This window comes from Salvelinus alpinus, chromosome 2, assembly GCF_045679555.1.
Source record: "Salvelinus alpinus chromosome 2, SLU_Salpinus.1, whole genome shotgun sequence".
Lineage (NCBI taxonomy): Eukaryota > Metazoa > Chordata > Actinopteri > Salmoniformes > Salmonidae > Salvelinus > Salvelinus alpinus.
Window position 1 is genome coordinate 62,109,824 of NC_092087.1, and position 8,939 is coordinate 62,118,762.

General features: G+C 43.9%; 1 protein-coding gene across 1 annotated transcript in view; it reads right to left on the minus strand.

Annotated features, from left to right (window-relative positions):
• The window catches only part of LOC139566169 (CMP-N-acetylneuraminate-beta-galactosamide-alpha-2,3-sialyltransferase 2-like), a 52,721-nt gene extending 52,396 nt beyond the window's left edge, over positions 1-325 (minus strand). The window contains exon 1 of the mRNA XM_071387150.1: positions 195-325. The gene's annotated coding sequence lies outside the window, so the exon portion shown is untranslated. The remainder of the gene's footprint in view (positions 1-194) is intronic.
• Positions 326-8,939: the final 8,614 nt, after the last annotated feature.

Consider the following 8,939-nt stretch of genomic DNA (forward strand, 5'->3'; position numbering starts at 1 on the left):
AAAAAAAAACATTCCGAAATCGTATATAGTAAGTAAACTACGTGCCTTCTCAAAGTTGATACATTGTAACTTTGGATGAAAACGTTTTCAATCCTTGCTATGATGGCTACACAACACATTCGATACCACGTCTTCCCCGTTTTTGAGTCATTTGTTCAAAGGCAAATAGTCACACGAAAAGGAGACATACTTACATAGCGCGGGACGACAGCTCAGCAGCATAACTGTTTTTGGTAAAGCATGACCAGAAGGTACATGAGGTCGGGGTGCTTATTTGCCCTGCCTCCAATTTCGTGTGCGAGCGCTCACGCGTGCGTGGATGTTTTAGAAATAGCCATTGAGAAACGCAAAATGTTTATCATGGAATGACTGACTCATTTTCCCTTGGTAGCCTAACGTCTGAGTTAGATTATTTAAGTAACTTTTCCATGAGTCTCACAAAAAAATACAGTTTATTACTGTGGCAATGAACACAACAAAATCCACATTTTTAACACAGGGTATCTGTTGTCTGGCAGCAAACATTTACTACAGGCTATGGTGTATCCACTACCATATCTTCACTAGCATCACTTGTTTTCTCAATTATTTTAATCGCTTTTGCATAGGAGATTCGATTGAGGTGGCAAAAGTTAGAACGGGCAATCTCCTTCATCCTTACAGGGCACTCCAGGAACTCAGGATCATAATCCCCACCACAATTGCAACACGTCATCCTTCTACACACTGTTTTCAGTATACACTGTTCGTCTGCACACACTTGAAACATGGCCAAATCTTTTACAATTCTTACACTGCATTGGTTTGGGGACTAAATCTCTTACAGCGTATCTTACAGAACCAAGCTTCACATGTGTAGGTATTTGCTCTTTATCAAAAAACAATATTCATCCAGCAGGTCAGACGCCAGGCACTAACCCCACCAGGAATTATATTCAGGTATTCAACCTGAGCATCTGTCGTCACCACTGAGGTGACTCTACTCCGAAGTTCAAAACACAAAACTTCTGTTGTTTTTTGAGGCCCACTGCAATCTTCCTCTACTCTTAAGAAATACAATTAATCAAAATAAAGTCACTCGGACAGACTCCACTTTTCCAAGCGCATACTTCACCATTTTCAAAACCTCAAACGGGTTTCCCACAAATGCATCCTTACTCAATGAAACCATCCCATCAAGAAGTGATTCATTATCACTCACACACGTATCCTCCACTCCAACAGTTCCAGTACTACTGTTGTTCATTGAAGACATTCGTCTTCACCAAATTTGCTCGACGCGCTGCTTGATTCAAACTCCGCATTCACTTCCGCCATCTTCCCACCAAGCCTCCCGAAAAAGAGCTTTCATACACAGCCCTTGATAGCTAGCCTGTCTCTTATTCCACTCTTCCTTCCATCCTCCATGCTCCTCTCTCACTTGGCAGATCGCATCCAACTTTTAGGTGCATACACCGCCACCTACTGTACTAGTGTGCGAGGCCGTTCACGGCCTACCTACATTACATTTTTGATGCAGTAATACAACATTGGGAAAAAGGAAAATTGCCCTTCCAACTATTAACCCTCTCTAAAAAAACACCACCGCATTCCACTATTTAACCCTATCTAATCCTACTCCAGACCGACGGTCTGAGAGGACAGAACACTACCACTCAACCCCCCCTGCTACTGTTCTGCAGTAAATCCTCACAATCCCAAGTACTTCTCTATGAATGTTAAAAAGCCTACATGAAGGACATGATCTTCCCATCACTCTTTCTTGGTCGCTGCCTATCCACAGGAATACTCTCAGTATCCCTCACCCTGTACCCATCTTTCTCTACCTCTCTCTTCAATGCTTTGTCATACAACACTTTCTGTACTACTCTTGCAACCTCAACCTGACTTTCTCTCACCGGACACCACGGAGCTCCAGCCCCATGGGCACCCCCACATCTGTCACACACAACTTTCTCCACCGATACTGCACATTCCTTCGTCTCATGCCTCCTTGCACACATCTAGGAATCTCCCTCCTACACACTGCTGTAACATGCCCATAAACTTGACAGCTAAAACACTGTAGTATTTTCGGAACAAAAGCTCTCAAGGAATAACTTACACTTCCTTACTTGACCTTGTCCGGCAAAGACTCTACATCAAAACTCAGCAGGACAGACATTGTCTTCTCCGTTTCCCCACCCTCTCGAACGGATCTGTGTTGCACCAAACGGCAGGCATCACAGACACCGGGAATCTTCCATTTATACTGATCCTCCTCAACACTTAATGCCACCCTCGTTGTTACTCCTTTCAATGGCGCCCTGCTCCGGAGAGCAAAGCAAGTCACATTTCTTGTTCCTAATCATGTGGTCCAGAGTGCCCTCTCCCTCTGGACTGAAGAAACACAATAAATAATCTCTAATCCACTCTGAGTTACTCTCACCAACTCAACAGTCCCCAACCTCTTCTTCACCCAACCTGACACCACATATGGATCAGCCAAAATGCAAGGATCCATTCTCTCCACAAACCTCACTCCCACTGTGCCATAATTATGTCAACAAATCATGTCCCCTTTTGCTAAGCTCTATGTGCAAATCGCCCCTCTGCCCCCTTCGCTTCACTTCATTGAATGGGGCTTCATCACCCCCAACGCGTTCAAAGGATCACGGGCCCTACACGGATTGACCATGCCTCCACAGCCAAAGATCCTGTCGAAGGACCCTAGAGCTAGTGTGTGGTCAGAATAGGTGCTTGGAGTTCGTCGGTCCCCAAGTCTGCACCAGTAACGCTAGCTTGGTATGCAGTGACTGGTGGTGGTGAGTATAACCAGAGATACTGGAATTTAATCACCTCTCTGGTATAATTTAGCTAGCAATGTTAGATAACGTTATTACTGGTTATGTAGGTAGCCATCTTTTGATAAAGCAAGGCAGGCTAGCTAACATTAGCTAGCGAGGCAGGCTAGCTAATGTTACCTAGCGAGGCAGGCTAGCTATCATTTTAGCTAACGTTAGCGTAGCTAGCTACCTCGTTATAATTTAGTTAGGTCGTAGCTCATACTTTTATTGTGTATTGTCTAGATACTGCTGGTTAGATACTGCTGCACCCTCTACAACCACTGTGATTGTTATTATTTGATCCTGCTGGTAATCTATGAACATTTGAAAATCTTGGCCTTTTTCTGTTATAATCTCCATCCGTCACAGCCAGAAGAGGGCTGGCCACCCCCCATAGCCTGGTTCCTCTCTAGGTTTCTTCCTAGGTTTCGGCCTTTCTAGGGAGTTTTTCCGAGCCACCGTGCTTCTACACATGCATTGCTTGCTGTTTGGGGTTTTAGGCTGGGTTTCTGTACAGCACTTTGTGACATTAGCTGATGTAAGAAGGGCTTTATAAATACATTTGATTGATTGATTGATTGATTGATTGATTGATGGAACAGCGGGGTCTGTGAAGTAACACAAACATAGGCACAGATACATGCATACAAACACATGATACCATACGCACTAACACACATGTACACATGAATTTTGCGTTGTAGATATGTGGTAGTGGAGTATAGGCCTGAGGGCACACACTTAGTATGTTGTGAATTCTGTAATGAATGTATTGCAATGGTTTTAAAATTGCATAACTGCCTTAATTTTTCCAGATCCCAGGAAGAGTAGCTGCTGCCAATCCTTTGTAGGCTAATAACCTATTCAAAGCTTCCTCTGGCATCTCACCATACATCTGCCTGTAGTTATTGAACTTGACTTGCAGGAGGTTAGTTTGTTGTGATTGAGTGGGGGGAAACAGCTGTGGACAAGGTTCTGACAGATGGGTGTGTCTTGGTGGTGGCAAGGACACACCCACATCAAACCACACCCCAAAGCCAACTTACATTTGGCTTCTGTCATAGCCGCCAGCATTTCTTGAGGAGCAAGCCAAAAAATGAGGCCAAATCAGCAGGTGCAGTTCCCCTTTAAGGCAACAGCAATGAGGAAACAGTCGGTGGTTGTATTTGATTAATGTTTTATTAAAAAGTATGGATTTCAGCTAACAAAGAAAGTCACGCAGCTACAGAGGACAAGCATAGGAACACGGTAAGTGTTTAAGAAGTATCAACTGCACAGCAACTCAAAGGAGTCGGAGGTTCACTCCAAAAACTCTAGTCTCCACTCAACTCCGTGGATGAATCATCATGGAGTATAGATACTTGGCTAAAGTTAGCAGTGGCTATTGAAACAAATTCGAACAGTGGGTTACAGTTTATTGAGGTCTGTAGACTAATTTCAAGGTAAAATAAGAAATATAAAAATACCAAACTTGTCCTTTAACCATCTACAGAAAATGTTAATAATTAGTTTTAAAAGAATTTAGTCCACACAGTAAAACAATTTAGTCCACACAGTGAAGGACCTCCACAACATACAGTATATTTTAGGGATCCTCGCTACATGAGCCTCGTTACCATTCCAACCAAGTGGTTAACACTTGGTGTGAAACATAGGGCGTTTGTCTTTCAATCCAGAGACAAGGGTTTACTTCCTGCTCTCTCCGTTTGCCAGTGGTGTAAAAATACTTAAGTAAAAATACTTTAAAGTACTAATTAAGTCGTTTTTTTGGGTATCTCCACTTTACTATTTATATTTTGACAACTTACTTTTACTTCACTGTAAAAGCTAATTTTTTAAAAATTAGGTACGTTTTACTCCATACATTTTCCCTGACACCCAAAAGTACTCGTTACATTTTGGATGCTTAGCAGGACAGGAAAATGTTCCAATTCACGCAAATATCAAGAGAACATCCCTGGTCATCCCCTGTCTCTGATCTGGCAGACTCACTAAACCTAAATGTTTCGCTAGTAAATTATGTCTGCATGTTGTAGTGTGACCCTGGCTATCCTTACCTAAAAAAATAAAAATAAAATTGTGCTGTCTGGTTTGCTTAATATAAGCAATTTGAAGTGATTCATACTTTTACTTTTGATACTTAAGTATATTTTTGCAATTACATTTACTTTTGATACATAAGTATATTTAAAAGCAAATACTTTTAGACTTTTACTCAAATAGAATTTTCCCGTGTGGCTCAGTTGGTAGAGCATGGCGCTTGCAACGCCAGGGTTGTGGGTTCATTCCCCACGGGGGGACCAGGATGAATATGTATGAACTTTCCAATTTGTAAGTCGCTCTGGATAAGAGCGTCTGCTAAATGACTTAAAATGTAAATGTAAATTTTACTTGGTGACTTTCACTTTTACTTGAGTCATTTTCTATTAAGGTATCTTTACTTTTACTCAAATATGGCAATTGGGTTATTTTTCCACCACTGCCATATTTTTATTTTTTATTTAACCTTTATTTAACTAGGCAAGTTAGTTAAGAACAAATTCTTATTTACAATGACGGCCTACCCCAACCAAACCCTAACCCGGACGACAGCGCCCTATGGGACTCCCAATCACGGCCGGTTGTGATACAGCCTGAGATGCAGTGCCTTAGACCACTGCACCACTCGGGAGCCCATTTGCTTCATTGGTGTTAAAAATGGAATGGTGGCTGTGAGGCCATCGGAACGCTTTGATGTGTGAGGGGGCTGAGGTCAGTTAAAGCATGTGGAGGGGGCAGTGAAGCCCTTCTCTCTGTATGAGTCACGTTAGAATTCCCATCAATTGTGTTAACCCTATTGGCACAATGCGTAGGGGGTTTGACTTTCCCACCAGAAACCCGGGTTTGCTTCCCACTCCCTCTGTTCGCTACAATATCATTGAACTTTCTTTGGATATATCTACCCCAGTTTGGTTTCAGAATTTAGAACCGTAAAGCCTGAGGTAATTTCCTAACCTATTCAGTTGTCAGTCAAAGTCAGTCAATACATTCTTGACATGCCTTCTCCATATGGTTCTGAGGTCACACGGCCATACTGTAGGATAGGGCTATCAGGTTACTGGAAATACTGAGCTATAAATCAGCATGCAAAGGACATAGGCACCATTAGGTTTTTATCTCCTTGCTTGGCTTCCTTCCTGTGTCTGGCTTGTGTAGTGCCCATATAACATTCAGTTAAATGGAATGGGGTCCTTACAAGCCATGCAGTCTGTTCTGAGTGCATTGGTTACCCAAAATGAATTAGCTTGATGCTAATTGGGAAGATAAAAGGACTGTTGGGTTAATGTAACTGCATAGAGAAGTACACCAGGCCATGTCTGATCAATAGTACCATGCTATGCAGTTTGGGGTACACAGGTTTGTATTACATTTTTGGGAAATCATGTCCTGTTTTTTGTGTTTAACTTTGGATTTGCATACAGCTGTTACACACTGATGAAAATTATGTTTTCAATCTGATGACGTGTGCTTTCTCACAACTTTATGATGGAGATAATATGTACATGTAGGTAGAGTTATTAAAGTGACTATGCATAGATAATAACAGAGAGTAGCAGTGGCGTAAAAGAGGGGGTGGGGTGGGCAATGCAAATAGTCTGGGTAGCCATTTGATTAGATGTTCAGGAGTCTTATGGCTTGGGGGGTAGAAGTTGTTTAGAAGCCTCTTGGACCTAGACTTGGCGCTCCGGTACCACTTGCCGTGCGGTAGCAGAGAGGACAGTCTATGACTAGGGTGGCTGGAGTCTTTGACAATTTTTAGGGCCTTCGTCTGACACTGCCTGGTATAGAGGTGCTTGGCCCCAGTGATGTACTGGGCCGTAGGCACTACCCTCTGTAGTGCCTTGCGGTCAGAGGCCGAGCAGTTGCCATACCAGGCAGTGATGCAACCAGTCAGGATGCTCTCGATGGTGCAGCTGTAGAACCTTTTGAGGATCTGAGGACCCATGCCAAATCTTTTCAGTTTGCTGAGGGGCAATAGGTTTTGTCATGCCCTCTTCACGACTGTCTTGGTGTGCTTGGACCATGTTAGTTTGTTGGTGATGTGGACACAATCATCTCCTTTGTCTTGATCACATTGAGGGAGAGGTTGTTGTCCTGGCACTACAAGGCCAGGTCTCTGACCTCCTCCCTATAGGCTGTCTCGTCATTGTTGGTGATCAGGCCTACCGCTGTTGTGTCGTCAGCAAACTTAATGATGGTGTTGGAGTAGTGCTTGGCCATGCAGTCGTGAGTGAACAGGGAGTACAGGAGGGGACTAAGCACGCACCCTGAGGGGCCCCCCTCTTGAAGATCAGCGTGGCAGATGTTGTTGCCTACCCTTACCACCTGGGGGCGGCCCATCAGGAAGTCCAAGATACAGTTGCAGAGGGAGGTGTTTAGTCCCAGGGTCCTTAGCTTATTGATGAGCTTTGAGGGCACTATGGTGTTGAACACTGAGCTGTAGTCAATGAATAACATTCTCACATAGATGTTCCTTTTGTTCTTGTGGGTGGTGTGGAGTGCAATAGAGATTGCATCATCTGTGGATCTGTTAGGGCGGTATGCAAATTGGAGTTGGTCTAGGGTTTCTGGGATAATGGTGTTGATGTGAGCCATGACCAGCCTTTCAAAGCACTTCTTGGCTACAGACGTGAGTGCTACGTGTCGGTAGTCATTTAGGCAGGTTACGTTAGTGTTCTTGGGCACAGGGACTATGGTGGTCTGCTTAAAACATGTTGGTATTACAGACTTGGACAGGGAGAGGTTGAAAATGTCAATGAAGACACTTGCTAGTTGGTCAGCGCATGCTCGCAGTACACGTCCTGGTAATTCGTCTGGCCCTGCGGCCTTGTGAATGTTGACCTGTGTAAAGGTCTTACGCACATCGGCTGCGGAGAGCGTGATCACACAGTCTTCCGGAACAGCTGGTGCTCTCATGCATGTTTCAGTGTTATTTGCCTCGAAGCGAGCATAGAAGTAGTTTAGCTCGTCTGGTAGGCTTGTGTCACTGGGCAGCTCTTGGCTGTGCTTGCCTTTGTAGTCTGAAATGGTTTGCAATCCCTGCCACATCCGATGAGCGTCGGAGCCGGTGTAGTACAATTCGATCTTAGTCCTGTATTGACACTTTGCCTGTTTGATGGTTCGTCTGACGGCATAACGGGATTTCTTATAAGCTTCCGGGTTAGAGTCCCACTCCTTGAAAGCGGCAGCTCTAGTCTTTAGCTCAGTGTGGATGTTACCTGTAATCCATGGCTTCTGGTTGGGGTATGTACGTACGGTCACTGTGTGGACAACGTCATCGATGCACTTATTGATGAAGCCAGTGACTGATGTGGTGTACTCCTCAATGCCATCAGAAGAATCCCAGAACATATTGGAGTCTGTGCTAGCAAAACATTCCTGTAGCTTAGCATCTGCTTCATCTGACCACTTTTTTATTGATCGAGTCACTGGTGCTTCCTGCTTTAATTTTTGCTTGTACGCAGGAATCAGGAGAATAGAATTATGGTCAGATTTGCCAAATGGAGGGCGAGGGAGATCTTTGTACACGTCTCTGTGTGTGGAGTGAAGGTGGTCTAGAGTTTTTTTCCCTCTGGTTGCACATTTAATATGCTGATAGAAATTTGGTAAAACGGATTTAAGTTTCCCTGCATTAAAGTCCCCGGCCTCTAGGATTGCCGCCTCTGGATGAGCGTTTTCCTGTTTTTTTATGGCGCAATACAGCTCATTGAGTGTCTTAGTGCCAGCATCTGTCTGTGGTGGTATGTAGACAGCTATGAAATATACAGATGAAAACTCTTTCGGTAGATAGTGTGGTCTACAGCTTATCATGAGATACTCTATCTCAGACGAGCAAAACCTCATAAGTTTTATAACAAATATACATAGTGTGCCCCCCCTTGCCCCCCTTGTCTTACCAGATGCCTCTGTTCTATCCTGCCAATATAGCGTAAACCAGCCAGCTGTATGTTGATAATGTCGTCGTTCAGCCACGACTCCGTGTAGCATAAGATATTACAGTTTTTAATGTCCCGTTGGTAGTTTAACCGTATCATCACAGCTAGCTAGCTGCAACCGAGTGGCTACTACTGGCTA